The following is a 14800-nucleotide window of genomic DNA, read 5'->3' as shown; positions in this document are numbered from 1 at the left end:
TACTTGGACAGCTGCTCATTTTGCTTGTTGGTCATCAATACACAATCACATCTGGATGCACTGGCCCAATGCACTAAACACTTTGCTTCTGAAAGGAAAGTTACCGTACCTAAAATTCTCCAAGGTCAGCAGCTGTGTTATCTCCTTGAACAGCTCCTCATTGAAGGAGGTGAACACCTTCAGATCCTTCACGAGAATCTCCACAGCCTTGGCCCTATCATGCCTGTGACACCGACAACAAATTCAGCAAAAAAAAACAACCTTGACAACAACAAGGGACCAAGAGTAGCGTAGTGATGAGTCGGTCACCTATCAAGGGCCTCGAGGTACTTCTGCTTGCGGATCTCAAAGAAGATCTTCATGGAGTAGCCGTTGTCCTCCACCTTGGTGAAGCTGATGTGGTACCTCTCCACCTCATCCCACTCACCGCCCTGCATGAGGTCCTCAAAGTGCTTCATGTTGAAGTAGAAGCCCGACTCCTACTCCAGCCTTCACGGGCAACCGCAAAAAGCATCAGAAATCCCAGCTCACCCAATAAAGCAAGGCTCCAAAACCCCATTCATGATCATGGCGAGTACTCACTTGTGCACCGTCTCCTTGAACTTCTCCTCATCGAGGAACTGCAGGATGAGGAAAACCAGCTCCCTGCTAAGAGACGACATGGCTCCCCCGATCACAGCCAGAGCCTCCAGCTCTCAAAAACCCACCTAAACCTCGGGCCGCCACCCATACAGACATTGAAGGTTGCTACTGCTACCTCACTTATAGTGCCACAATACTTTTCCAAAAGTACCACAAACTGATAAACTAGTGAATTCTACATTTTCACAACCACAATTGAACATAGTTTTGCAATTCAGTTAGCCAAATCAACTTGGATCATGATTCCTGGCTGACCAAACCATGCTTTAAAATGTTGGCATTAACCTATTCTCAAATGCCACACATGCAACAAATAGAGCAAGTTAAACATGTTATTGTGAAAGCACAACTTACCAGCAACTCATAGAGAAAAGACGGAGCCTCAAACAACATGTAGCAGTGGCGGAGCAGAGCACGGAGCATGAGAATATGAGTAGAAATAAGCCCCAAAAAGTCTTGTGTTACATAGCATAACAAAGGCCCCATTCGGCTTACCCCATATTCGGCTTGTTCGGCTTCTTTTTTCAGCCGGAACTGTGTTTGTCTCTCACAACAATTTAGCCAGAACAGTGTTTTCAGCCAGTTTCAGCCAAAATTCTGCCAGCCGAACGGGGCCAGGAGAAATAATCTCAAATACTAATGTGTCCAGAGAGTCAAACCATTGATGCTGACTTGCTCATTAATTTTAGCTATTTTGTTTCACTTAACACAAGAACTCCAGATTATTCAGAAAGGCATTAATCTTTTTCTGGTCAAGCTACACACCAATTCTAGATTATCCAGAAAGGCATGCGGGACAGCAACTCATATTTAATCATAGATAGTCATATTCCAGGACATCTATTAAGCATATATAGTCATAATTGAACGGATTGAGTAAAGCAATTTTTATAATATATTACTTTACTAGTAAGCTAAATCAGGAATAACACATCATCTTTTACACTAGACTAGAGGAGTAAAGTATATCACCTTACACTTGGGGTTAGATCAGATCCGTTCCGAATACAGATAACCAAATAGCTTAAATTGGGGTTCGTGCTCAGTTTTGCATGAAGGAAGGGAACAGAAGCGACAAGCATACCTGGCGGCGCCAGGACGGCCCGCTCCCTAGAGACCACGTGCAGACCGCCGACGGATCTGGCGTAGGGAGGTCGCGTGCAGGTGCGTCGCCGGCAGATCTGGCACATGCCTCGACTGGCAGTGGGCCTGGGGAAGCGCACGGGAGGGCCCGTGCTGGAAGGGGCGATGTCCGTCGGCAGGCTGGGGTGGCGGCCGGCGACGCAAAGGAGGGGCCGCACCGAGAGGGCCAGCCGCGGAGAGGTGAACCTAGGGCGGCGCCACGGGAGGGGCCGCGCCGAGAGGGCCGGCCGCGAAGAGGCAGATCTGGGGTGGCGCACGGGAGGGGCGGTGGGGCTAGGGCTGGGGCGACGGGAGAGGCCGCCCATAGCCTGGTGGCATGAGGGTGAGAATGAAAAGAGAGGCGGCGGGTGCTTCTGTGCCTGGGTTCAGGTTTAGGAATTTTTTGTTTTTTTTTGTTTTTTATATAATGCATTTGCTATTCATCGGGCTAAAAGGAGCTGAGGCGGCGCCAACCCTAAATCTAGTGTGTGCGATTGAATTTTTCTATGCGTAATATATGACCGACAGGATAATTGCTATTTTCTCTGTGCGTTCCAACAAAACCGACAGAATAATTATAATTTTTCTGTATGTATTGTCACGCACAGAAAAATAATTGAATTTTCCTTTGAGTTTTTGTATTTTTCTGTCAGGATTTTTGAAACCGACACATTAATGACTAATTTTTCTGTGTGTACTGAGAAAAACGCACAGAAAAATTCATCACCCACAGGAGTATTCGAGTTTCCAGTAGTGTTTCTATAGTACTTGGCCTAGTATTGATATGTCTGTCTTTCCAGATCATTTTCTACCACCGTGTTGTTCCATCCAACGAAATGGTCAAGAGCGAATTTGCTTTTCTAGCCAAAGGACCCAAGGCGCTACCTTGTATCACCATCAGAAATTCTTCGATTGGAAATCCTCCTATTGTAGGATATCACGTCAGTCAATAAGTACTTTTGTTAATGCTGCGGGGCAACAGCCACGGGTAGAGAACAGAGCTTTACTCCCGGTGGGGAACCCCCTCTAGTCCCGGTTCCCCACCCGGGAGCAAGCATCCGGGACTAAAGGGGGTCCTTTAGTCTCGGGTCGGGAACCGGAACTAAAGGGGGACCTTTAGTGCCGGTGGGTAACACCAACCGGGACTAAAGGTGTCTCCTGACATGCCACGATGGCCGGCACCCTTTAGTCCCGGTTGGTAATATGAACCGGGACTAAAGGTTTTTTTCTTTTTTCTTTTCTTTTCATTTTTTGTTTTCTTTTCAAAATAGGTTTTCGAAGTCGTATTGTACGCTGCTAATTATACATCTATACGCGCGTATAGTATGTTTCGGTTCAAGCACAATGAACGTATTAAATTACACAATTCAAGCATAGAAATATATATATATATATATATGCATGCATGCATCATCTATATATTTACATGCATGCATGCATATGTGTATTTTATATTATATTATTTCATGTGCATATATTACAAAAGATTGCATTACAGTTGTTGTGATATAACAAGTTTTCTCTCATCCTCTAGCTTGGCTTCAATGGCAGTGTTGGGTCGAAGTAGAACTCGCCCTTGGAATTGATGACCTGCTCATTAAAAAATCCGGCTATAGACTCTTGAATTGCTTTGATTTGGTCTTGCCGTATGACCTTTTCCTCCAACCATCGAGCCTACAGGTTTGAATTAAAGGAAAATAAATTAATATATGTACAAAAAAAAGATATATATATATATATATATATATATATATATAAACACATAGTAACACAATCAATAATAATAATTAAATGAATATATAGTTTATTTTTAACGTACTTTGAGTCTCTCTGTAGGAGTTCTTTGGGAGACCACCTTGATAAACTTGCAAACATAGTAACCACAGTAGTTGTTCCCCTGTTCCTGCCTCAGACACCACTTTACGAGAAAAAGATTTGTCATCCAATCTGGTGATCTGGTGAAAGCTATATGTTTAATTAATAAAGATGATGCGATTTAGGGGACTTACTTTCAAAGGGATTACATTCAGTGGCACTTTGCATTTTTCCATGTGTTGCTTCTCAATAAAGGTTTTCTAAACACTGCCCAATAAAAAATTTGCCATGTCATCAGATATAGTTAATCATCATGTTTGTGTGTATATATAGTTGCTAGAGATACCGAAATTACCTCTGGATAATATTTATCATATCTTGGTAGTCTTGTTGTGGTTTTCTCATCGAGTCATAGATTATCAAGTGACTTTTCACCAGATCGATGTCTATCAATATCCAGTGATTGCTGCATGTGTTTATAGGATATAACGCATAACACTCATTAATTAACTAGAATCACCATATGAGCCATTAAGGATGATCGACATTATTAACACTTACTTGAAGTTGTAGGGAAAGAGTATATCCTTCTTGTGGATTTGGTTCACTAAGAAGTTCATGAGGTTACTCTTTGACTCAGACTTCCAATTAGTCTTTGGAGTAACTGGGTCTTTGAATACTATATGGAGATCAACAAAACCAATTTCATTGCAGCCTTCCTTTCTGAGCTCTGTCATTGTAAATCTGCATATATATAGTACTTGTTAGGATAATTTATATGCATATACACACATATGATGAGTTTCATAATAGATCGAAAGAATTATTACTTACAGGCAATAGCAGCTAATGATAACTTTGTCCAGAGAGGTCAGGTGGCATAGTTGATGAAATTATGCAAAGTCAACATACATAACATCATCGCCACGGAACCAATGTTCGTCTCTAATTCTGACACCAACGCAGAAGTCTCCACCGGTAGACGTCTGCATGTACCATTTGTTTAGCAGGTACATTTGCGTCCCCAGATCAGATAAGGCTTGAGAGTTATATAGACTCTGGCCTAGTACAAATTTTTTCTTCCAAATATCAACCTCCGCCGCACTCTCAATGTTTCCATCACCAAACATCTGGTAAAGGTCGAGACCAGTCTCATCAATAAATTCACCAAGGTGATCCAAATCGACATCCGGAGGTATGTTTGCCTGATGCATTAATCCTAAATTCGAACCATATTCATTACCAACAACTAGCGGGGGGACTGATTGGTGCGATTGTTGTCCGAGTTGTGCAACTCCTTTCCCTGCCCGCTTCTTTTTCTGTGCCACCTCAATTGACTTGGTGAGAGTGCGGTCATAGTCCGTTAACGTTGATTTGGACGGCTTACGAGATTCTCGCTGTTGTTGCTGGTAAGAAGCCACCTTTTTTCTTAGAATATCTAGAGCTACGAACAAGTACGGTTTCTCCGGGTTTCTCCTTGCTTCTTGATTCTTTTTAAGTTTGTCATAGAATCTGGACATATCTTTTTTATATGCATCAGTTACTTCTTCCTTCTGTTCAGATATTATTTTGGGAATAGCCCTTGGTTTCACGGTGGCTTTCTTTGCCGGCGGGGACTGGTTCTTCGTTTGCGGGGGCTGGCCTCTTGGTACTTGGCTTCTTGGTAGGCGGGGGCGGGGGAGGCGTTGGAGACCTCCTTGGAGGTGGTGGCAGCGGCGTTGGAGACCTCCTTGGAGGTGGCGGCTGCAGCATTGGAGACCTCCTTGGAGATGGTGTGGATGCAGCCTCGCCTTCCAACACATTGTCATCGTACAGAGCACTATGATGATCTGGCGATTGAACAATTGGATTTAGGTTGGGGGAGGATCTACTACAAAAAAAAGGAATGACATATTATTATGAGCAGATTGTTAATTATTTAAGCCAATATAAATTAATGATGTAGTGTTTTCATCCGCACCTATGGTGAGGTAGTTCAGGAGGAGGTGGAGGCGACATCCCGAGAATGATGATGTAGCGCTTGCGCCATAGAATGAATGTCTTCTCTGCTTCTCCTAGAGTCTTCTCGCCATCACCTCCAGGAATGTCAAGAGGCAAATCACTAAAACCTTTTTCAGCTTTATCTACCGAGATGGTAGCATATCCTTCTTGGATTATATTCCCATAAATCCTTGGTGTCTTGGTTCGGTCGATAGGATTAACAAGACCGATAGCCACCTTGATTGTGGAATTCCCCTTCGGAATGTGTAGCTCACACGATGTAAAAGGTTCAGTGACGTCATCCACAGGGAAGTGCAGTCCTGTGTCCCCTTGATTTGGTATCTCTGTGGAAGTGCAGCTGCTTTTCAACTGAACATATTGGCTAATGTTGATTCCTGGCTCTGATGTCTGCTTGCTTGCACTCACTGCTATTTGCACTTGCCTTCTGATTTCCTCCTGCATTCTCGCTTCAAGGTTTTTTTCCCGCTCCTGTGCTTCACGCACCGCTTCCTCCAACCTCTAGAGCCGCTGTGCCTCTTCTTCCTTCTTTCTCTGGCGGCTTCTGTAGGAAGGTCTGTCCTGAGGGAATCCATGCTCCCACGAGACACTTCCTTTGCCTCTAGTTCGGCCACCGTGTTCAATAGTCCCGATGGCGTATGTCAGTTCATCCTTCTCTCTGTTGGGCCTGAACGCACCACTAGCAGTAGCTCTCTGAGCATAAAACAATCTTTCTGCTGCTTCTTGCAGTCTTGCACCATAAACGCACTTCCCTATCTCTTGGTCCAGTGTTCCCCCATGAACGAAAAACCAATTCTTTGCACGCTCTCCCCACTCGAGTGATTCTAGTGTGATACCCTTGGCAAGAAGGTCTGCTTCCATTTTGTTCCAATTCTTCATGGTAGTCGGGTAGCCACCTGATCCCAAGTTATGGTGGTATGTCTTCTGTTGGGCATTACGTTGGTTCTTTATCACCCGACTCACACCCTCTTCCGACATCTTGTACTGTACAAACTCATCCCAATAGGGCCTCTGCTTTGAGATCGAGTCTGGGACAGTAAAATCTGGTGCTATGTTCTTCTTGACATACGTCGTGTATAAGTGTTTCTTCCAAGTCTGAAACTAGGTGGCCATCTTCTTCATTGCCCAATCCCTAACTCGCTCCTTCAATTCATCACCATCTATTATATCACCATAACCATCTGTTTGGAGCGTGAAATGTTGCAAGACATCATTCCAAATTAAGGTCTTGTCATGATTGGAGACAAAACTGATATGAGGAGCATTGGTCTTCTTCTTCCATTCGCGGGTACTAATCGGGAGCTGGTCCTGTACAAGGTAACCACAGTGGTGCACGAATTTCGTTTTATTTGGCCCCCCCGGTTCGCCTGTATCCACATTGAACTCCGAGATGATGAAGTGGCCCTCCAATGGCTTTTTGGGACCTCGAATATTTTTACTCTTCGTTGTAGTTGTTGATGTCGATCTAGAGGGCTACAAAACATAAACATTATTTTTAATGTCATGAGCACACATAAGACATATGATAATATATATAGCTAATAATAAAAAATATATACTTGGCCAATATGTTGTTGCTCATTTTGTTCAAGAGCTAAGTACTGATGCCCGTCATCTGCATCCTCTTGCACGTTATTGTTAGCACCATCATCACCGACAACTTGAGTGCCAGTGTTGATCAAATTCATCATCAACTCCTCCTCATCCATGTTTCTCGGGTCGGCCATCTAGCTTCAAAAAACAAAACCAATATATAGTACGTCAAATCTTTGCTTACATGCGTAAAATCTACAAACAATATGCATCGACACTAGGGTGAACTGTGTTGGTACTAGGGCGAATTAGGGCTATACATAAATGGTCGAGGGCGAATTGCGTCGGTGACTAGGGCGAACCACGTCGGTGACATCAACAGCGCGGCTCATAGAGTTACCAGCCGTGGTCTGGGGTCTCAGAATCCAGCCCAGTCACAATACCAGCGTATCACCATACTTTATGGTTTATGGCGCTGAGGCAGTGCTCCCAGTAGATATAGCCTTCAGATCAGCACGGGTAGAGAACTTTGATGAAGACAAGGCCAATGAAGCATGGGAGCTAGAAGTGAATAGTGCAGAAGAGAAGCGGCTCGACTCTTGTGTACGTACAGCCAAATACCTTGCTGTTTTGCACAAGTACTACAACAAGAACGTTAAGGAGCGGTTCTTCGTGGTTGGGGACCTGGTCCTAAAGTGGAAGACGAATTAGGCTGGTGTCCACAAACTCGCAACCCCATGGGAAGGGCCCTTCATGATCAAGGAGGTTACACGCCCTACATCTTACAGGTTAACTCGCCTAGATCGAACAGACATATCCAATTCCTGGCACATCGACAAGCTTAGGCGTTTCTATGCTTAGCTACTAAGATATGTACCCCTCTTGTACTTTTGTTTTATTTCAAATAAAGCTATTATGATTTCTCCGACCACTCTAATGTGAGCTAAAAAAATCTTGCTCTTCGTCGCTTCACACTGCTCCCCGTTCAATCACCACTAGAATCACTTCAAAATTGATTCTCACCTGCTTTCCACCCTATTCTTCCACCAGAATCACTCCATCGGAAAATCAAGAAGTCAAGCTCAAAAATTAGAAATAGGAGATCTACCAAATTGGCCCTTAATTCTCATCCCCAACCTTTAAACGTGAAATTTGACTACATTGCCTTGGCTTGGGTTTGATTCTATTTAAGTAACCCATCATTTTTAAGATTGAGCTATCAAACAAACGCCAAAGGTAACCACTTTTCCTACCAAAATCAGCTTTGACATTAATTAGACACTCCTCTCTCGAAAAAGAAGACACCAATATCAGACACTACAACTGCTCCTACATCATTTTCCCACTGATTCTAGGCCCCACGTCCCACAGAACAGAACGAGGCCTGTTATAGTGTTATCTCTCGATTGGAAAAGAGCAAAGGAATACTCGCACACCAAAGAGCATCACAAGCATCACGGTCTTTGTGGCTACGAGAGTACACAACTAATCCGTCGAACTAAATATTCAGCTCAATAGTACTAAGCCTGTAAGCCAAGGTTCTGTCATGGCGAGGGGAAAAGAACTCACTCACCTCGGGGGCGGGCGGCGTCGGGCCACGCGGAGAGGAGGGACGGCCGTAGGCAGATCACATCCATCCCTTGGCGTCACGGCGTGGCCGGGCTAGGGAAGCGGGACACGATTGAGCGAGTGGAGTGGAGAGGCAGGGGTGGCGGGCGTAGTGCGGCAGTGGTGGACGCACGCAAGCACGCGACAACAAAGCAGGTGGCACTCGTCGCGTTGTGGTAGTTGCCAAGTCAGAGGACTCCGGTCTGGCCCCATGCCTTTTCATGCTATAGTGCTCACTATCCCCTGTGTGTGTGCTGGCCTCGTGTGATGCTGGCCAGAAAGAAGGCCCGGCCACCGGGGGCGTCGGGGCCGCTGCATAGAAGTGGAAGTGAAGCGCAGCATCGTTGCACGGGTCTCCCCTCCCTGGTCACGGCGAGTGCATCCACAGCCGTCGCCATCCGTGGATTGCGATCGTGTGATGCGACTATGCGTGCGAGTGTTTGAAACAAAGAAAGAATGACTCTTAAACGATCGTGCGGCCGTGATATCGATACTGCTTCCCACCAGAATCCAGCTGCATTTTAAGCGTTTGGTAGGATCCACGGTGTCCATTCTGAAGAAACTGGGAGCGGAGCTTTGCCAAACTGCCCCAAAAATGTCAAAACCTTGCAGGGATTTTGGTTTTTGCTGAATCTATCAGCATGATTACATGTACAAGGGGGAGTTAAATTAGTTTTGAAATTTCATGTTGTTAATTTTCTTAAATTAAGGCCTTTCTTGTTTTTGGTGTAATGAAGGTTATTTGTAAACTAAGGGCCTTTGTAAGCTTCAAGTAAATGTTTTATTTGTGACCTTGTTGACTAGTTCATCGAAAGAGACATTTGTCAACAGCTTCTTGATGCGTAGAAGTACCTCTTGTTTTTGGCTCATAACTTTATTGATTGTGTAGAATACAAAAACTATTTGCTGAAATAATCAAAAGCAGTGTTACCCCAACTATACTTGCATGTGTAGGGGAAGCACTTCAAGTTTCCTTTTCTTCTTTAACTAATTCCAGACTCCCATATAGACTGTAGTAGGGGAGGTACTTCAAGTTTCCTTTTCTTCTTTGACTAATTAAAGATTCCCACATATACTGTAGTAGTAAAAGGTGCACCATGCATAGTTTGTCAGACTGTAACTAGTATGCTGATGTCGAGCTTATTGTTCACGTAATATTTCATTCTGCGTGATGTTTTCCTTGTTACTTTCACTACTGGAAACTCGCATTCTTCTGTGTGTGCAAAAACACACAGAAAAATACGAATACCGTTAGAAAAATATTTTTCTGACGGCGTACCCTCAGAAAAATACATACCGAAATATAATGACAGAAAAATTCAATTGTTCTGTGTGTTCGCCGTAAGAAACAATTTTTCTGTGGGTGTTACACGCATAGAAAAATTGCGTTAACCCAGATTAAATTTAAATGTTGTGTGCGTTAATCCTCACAGAAAAAAAGAAAAACCCGACAGAAAAATAATTTTTTTGTCGATGTTGTCCCGATAGAGTCGTAGAGGTACACTCACAAGAAAATTTTTATTTTTCTGTCGGTCTCGATTAACGCACAGAAAAATAACAGACCACCGACAGAAAAAACCCTTAACAATGCAGCAAATTGGATACAATAATTATATAGAAATAGAACAGTAGCAACAACATATTAAATATGGACTGTCCATACTGTAATTTCATCACAACATAATAGATAGCATACATATAAAGATCCAAATGTTCAGCGCACTCATTAATGTTATCCAGGCTACATATAGATGATGTCCAAATGGTCTGGCATCAATACATTCAAAAGCATTACCATCTCATCTCAGCAGTTCTAGTCTCAGTCAAGATGAGTAAAGTACCAGCATGCATCATTGAGTCATATTGTCGACAGAATATCGTCAGCAGTCCACCGAGTGGTATCCCACGATGGTAGATTGATCGGCAGAGGAGCGTGTAATCAAAAACAAGAAGGCAATAGAGACACACGAGTTATACAGGTTTAGGCCGTCAGTATGACGTAATACCTTACTCCAGTGGTCTGTTGGTTTGTATTAGCTATCGTATGATTTGCCGTGATTTCGTAGGGGGTCCCTGCCCGCCTTATATAATCTAGGGGGCAAGGTTACAAGTTGGTTAGATCTGAAAGATAACCGGAAAGTAATAACAGATAACAAGAAACATGGGATCGTACGTATCCTATCAGATCTCGTAACATCTTCAGGATATCCTCCCCGTGCCTTGCGGGAGTCACCGAGCAGAATCGTGCCCTGCAAGGCTCCTTCTTGTGGGCTGGGCCGCCCCTGGAGGCATAGCGCATGTGACCTGCCATGGGTATCCGGGGTCGTACCCCCCACAGCTAGTCCCCGAGCACCTTGTACCCATTGTGCAACGCCGCCTTGAGACTTTCTGAGCAGGTGCGAACCAAAACCAAGCTGTCCAAATCATGGTCCGACCACCATAAGGAGTCACCGAGCAGTCGTGAGCAGCTACCGAGCAGCGTACAGCATCGCCGAGCAGTGTGTTCTGAGCACGGCTTGTCATAAGGGTGTAAGGAGCTCAAGTCCAAAATTGAAAATTCCTGCATGGTAAAATGAAGTGTGCCCACTTAGAATCCGAAAACGAGGGTAAAGATACCTGGTTTTATCTTTTGGAGGCTCGGAGTCTTTCAGAAAAACAAACACATTCACCACAATGTGAAGTGTGCCCACTTAGTCCCCGAGCCTGACAGTAGGTGACGTAGTCACGTGGTGCCAGGCTCAGAAATTAGTAAATCGTCCGAGCAGGTAGCCAGTCCCCGAGCGTAGCCTCGAGATAAAAAACAAACACATTCACCGCAAGGTGAAGTGTGCCCACTTAGTCCCCGAGCCTGACAGTAGGTGATGTAGTCACGTGGTGCCAGGCTCAGAAATTAGTAAACCATCCGAGCAGGTAGCCAGTCCCCATGTTTCTGGCATAGATATCGGATAAATCAAACCGCGGCGAAAAATTCGGAGTAATGGCTGTACAGTATCAGTTACTAAGCCTCATTAAAATGCAGAGAAATCGGAGAATAAGTGGCGGCAATAAATTAGCGACGTGGGCTACTGCGACGTGATAGCCCAAGTTGCGGCCCATTAAACCATTTCGGAGGAGTCGAAGTAGCGCTGATCGCGGGAACGGTTTCCCAAAAACCCTCAGGCGCAATGAAAACTAGAGGAAATGCTTTATAACCGCGCCGCCACATACATCGCCTCCTACATCACTCAGTTTGCCTTTCTTCCTTCCTTCGCAAACCCTACACTCCACATTCCGCACCATCGCGAGCACTCGCCTCCAACCCAGTTCCAATCCGTAGAAAATGGCGCCAAAAAAAGGAGCCGCAAAGCCGAAGAAAGTGGCCACCGGAGCCAGCCGCGACGAGGAGTGGGTGCCGTCAAAGACGTCGGCGGCAGATCTCGATAGGATGGTGGCGGCGGGCGTTCTCCCAGACCACCTCACTGCTGGATGGCGGCCGGCTAGTGGTGAGCCCTTCCCGACACCACATACTGATGAGGCTATAGTATTTGAAGATTATTTCTGGCGAGGATTAGCGTTTCCTGTCCACCCCTTTCTGAGGGATCTTATGGAGTTTTGAGCGATTAGCCTCTGCAACCTGCACCCCAACACCATACTACATGTGTCCATCTTTATCCATTTCTGCGAGGCGTTTCTTGGTATTCTTCCACACTTCAACCTCTTCAGGCACCTGTTCTGTCTGAAGAAGAAGGGGGGCAGCGGTTCAAAGGTGGTCGGCGGTGTGTACCTGCAGCTCAGGGATGGGATGGCTAGCGAATACATCAACGTTCTGCTAAATACCTCCCTGAAAGGTTGGAACGCCAGATAGTTCTATATTAAACAAAGTCACCCAATGATTCGATGCGACGTCCATCACATCCTAGTTAACCATAGTAACTGGTCGGAGAGACCCAACAACGCTGCCATGGAGCAAGTAATGGAACTTCTGGAATTGATTAAGGGCGTGGAGCTTAGGGGTGAACTGGTTGTAGCTAGCTTCATAGTGCGGCGTGTCCAACCCTGCAAAGAGAGGGCCCACCCGGTGTTTGACTTAAAGGTGATAATGACGGTACCCGTGAAAGCATGGACCGCCTGACGAAGAAAGAAGTAATAGATTGTGCCATGGATCTATTTACTTCCAGCGTCTCATTCAGCTGGCCAAAAGGAACGAAGGCTTTCAACTGCGGCAATCCACCTCCTCAGGTAACCCTTTCACTTCGCATCGACCAGGCATCACTTGCCGAGCATAGGACTGACTTACTTATGAAAAGATCCATTCGCAGGATAGGGCAATATACTTTTGAAATGTACCGAGAGCTGATTGGCCTAAAGGAGTAGACGTTCGGCGGCCGCTACAGACCGAAGAGGATGAGCCGAGCTCCTCATCGCATAGTCCATCCCCAGTGTCAGAGAAGGTCCGCGGGAAAAGACCGGCAGTAGACGAGCCGGTCCAAAAAAGGAGAAAAACCGCAAGCTCTCATGCACACAAACCCGGCGGCATCTCTCTTAGAGAGGACTGAACTGTTCGGCCACGATGAACGGCTGTGCTGGAGTGGTCGGACGATGATGAGGACCAGTCAGCGCTTCCGCCGAGCACGATGGAGGCACCGGTGGATGCTGACGCTCCCAAGCAGCAAGCACGGGAAAGTTATGGTCGGGCAATGGTGGAAAACCCGGTGATGCAAACTACCGAAGTCCCCGAGCAACAAGAGGGGACAACCGCAGAACAAAGCACAGAAGGGGGGCCCAGGCACCAAGAAGAGCGGCAGCTCGCTGCAGAGGTGCAGGAGTCCTCCCATAAAGCAGACCAAGCAGCCGTGCCTGGGGGGTCAGGCAGGCATCGCCGATTCAAGAAAATCAATCAGAAGACCAAACCATAAGTATTTTTGCCTTGGAGTAATAATATTGTTCCTTGATTTCTCCTGGTTACCGAGAAGCCGATATTACGCAGTGCGCCGCTGAGGCCCATGACCTCAGAAGAAAAAATGACAACTGCTCCCGTCCAGGAGTCCCCGAGTGCTCAACGAACAGAGGACGGGCCAACCGCTGCTCCCAGCAGCCCTGGCGATGGTGAATCGTTGGCGCATACGACGGGCGTGTCGGTGACCACAACCACGGCTACGACCGAAAAAGTTGATACCTTGGAAACGGAACTGTAGCTGTTGTTGATGCGCCGAAGGTTAAAGATGCAACTCCGTCAATGACTGAGGAGCAAACATCGTCACCCGCAGGGATGCCAGGAGTGGTCAGAGCGGCAGTCCGACCACAGAGCCCCCCGGTGGTGCCTCAAGCGTCGGCGGAGGAGGACGAGGTCATGGAGATCGAGCGTGCCGCACCTAAACCCTAGTCTGTCCGGATTCTCCAAAAACACAAGGAAGAGGTGGTAGTCGTCGAGGAAGAAACACCACCAGGGAAATAAAGAGGTTGAAATCCGCCGTCGCTGGAGTTATGACTCAAATTGAGGTGAGTACCGCGCGTATAACACCGATATATGTTGTTAGAGATCAAGGTTTATCTCTTGCATTGTTAATCCGCAAGGGATAGCTCGGACAGCCGATCAACGGCACCAACTGATAAAGAGGATGGAGCCCCTCGCCTAGGAAAACAAGATACTCCGGGAGGCATTAAGTCTTTCGGAGAAAAGTATTCAGAGGGCCTAGCGCGAGCGGGATCTTACGGAGTCAAACTCGCAGGACCTTGAACATCAGAATGGGGTTCTGTCCGAGCGACTAACGGCTGCGTCCGAGCAGCTGAAGAAGACATCCGAGCAGCTGGCGATTGTATCCGAGGAACTTAAATATATGTCCGAGCAGTTGGGCAAGAAAAATGGAGAACTCGATAGTAAAACTGAGCAGCTCGACCGGAAGTGCCAGCAGTTGGAGGATGTATCCAAGCTGAAATCCGGTATTCTTTTTCACATAATGTACTTTGTAGTAATTGGCCGTATATTTTTTTCCTTTTCTTATCTTTTGTGCTTGTAGAGCAAGATGCAGAACCCAACCAGCTTCGCCAGACCGTCGAACAAATCCGACAAGAGAAAACGAAGGAGTCGTAGCGAGCAGATAAA

General features: G+C 46.0%; 1 protein-coding gene across 1 annotated transcript in view; it reads right to left on the bottom strand.

Annotated features, from left to right (window-relative positions):
• LOC136543187 (protein TOPLESS-RELATED PROTEIN 2-like) overlaps window positions 1-225 on the bottom strand; it is a 51230-nt gene extending 51005 nt beyond the window's left edge. The window contains exon 1 of the mRNA XM_066535712.1: window positions 110-225. The gene's annotated coding sequence lies outside the window, so the exon portion shown is untranslated. The remainder of the gene's footprint in view (window positions 1-109) is intronic.
• Window positions 226-14800: the final 14575 nt, after the last annotated feature.

Source organism: Miscanthus floridulus, chromosome 3 (genome assembly GCF_019320115.1).
Source record: "Miscanthus floridulus cultivar M001 chromosome 3, ASM1932011v1, whole genome shotgun sequence".
NCBI lineage: Eukaryota > Viridiplantae > Streptophyta > Magnoliopsida > Poales > Poaceae > Miscanthus > Miscanthus floridulus.
The sequence above is the reverse complement of the archived record's forward strand: the minus strand, read 5'-3'. Positions and strand labels throughout refer to the sequence as shown.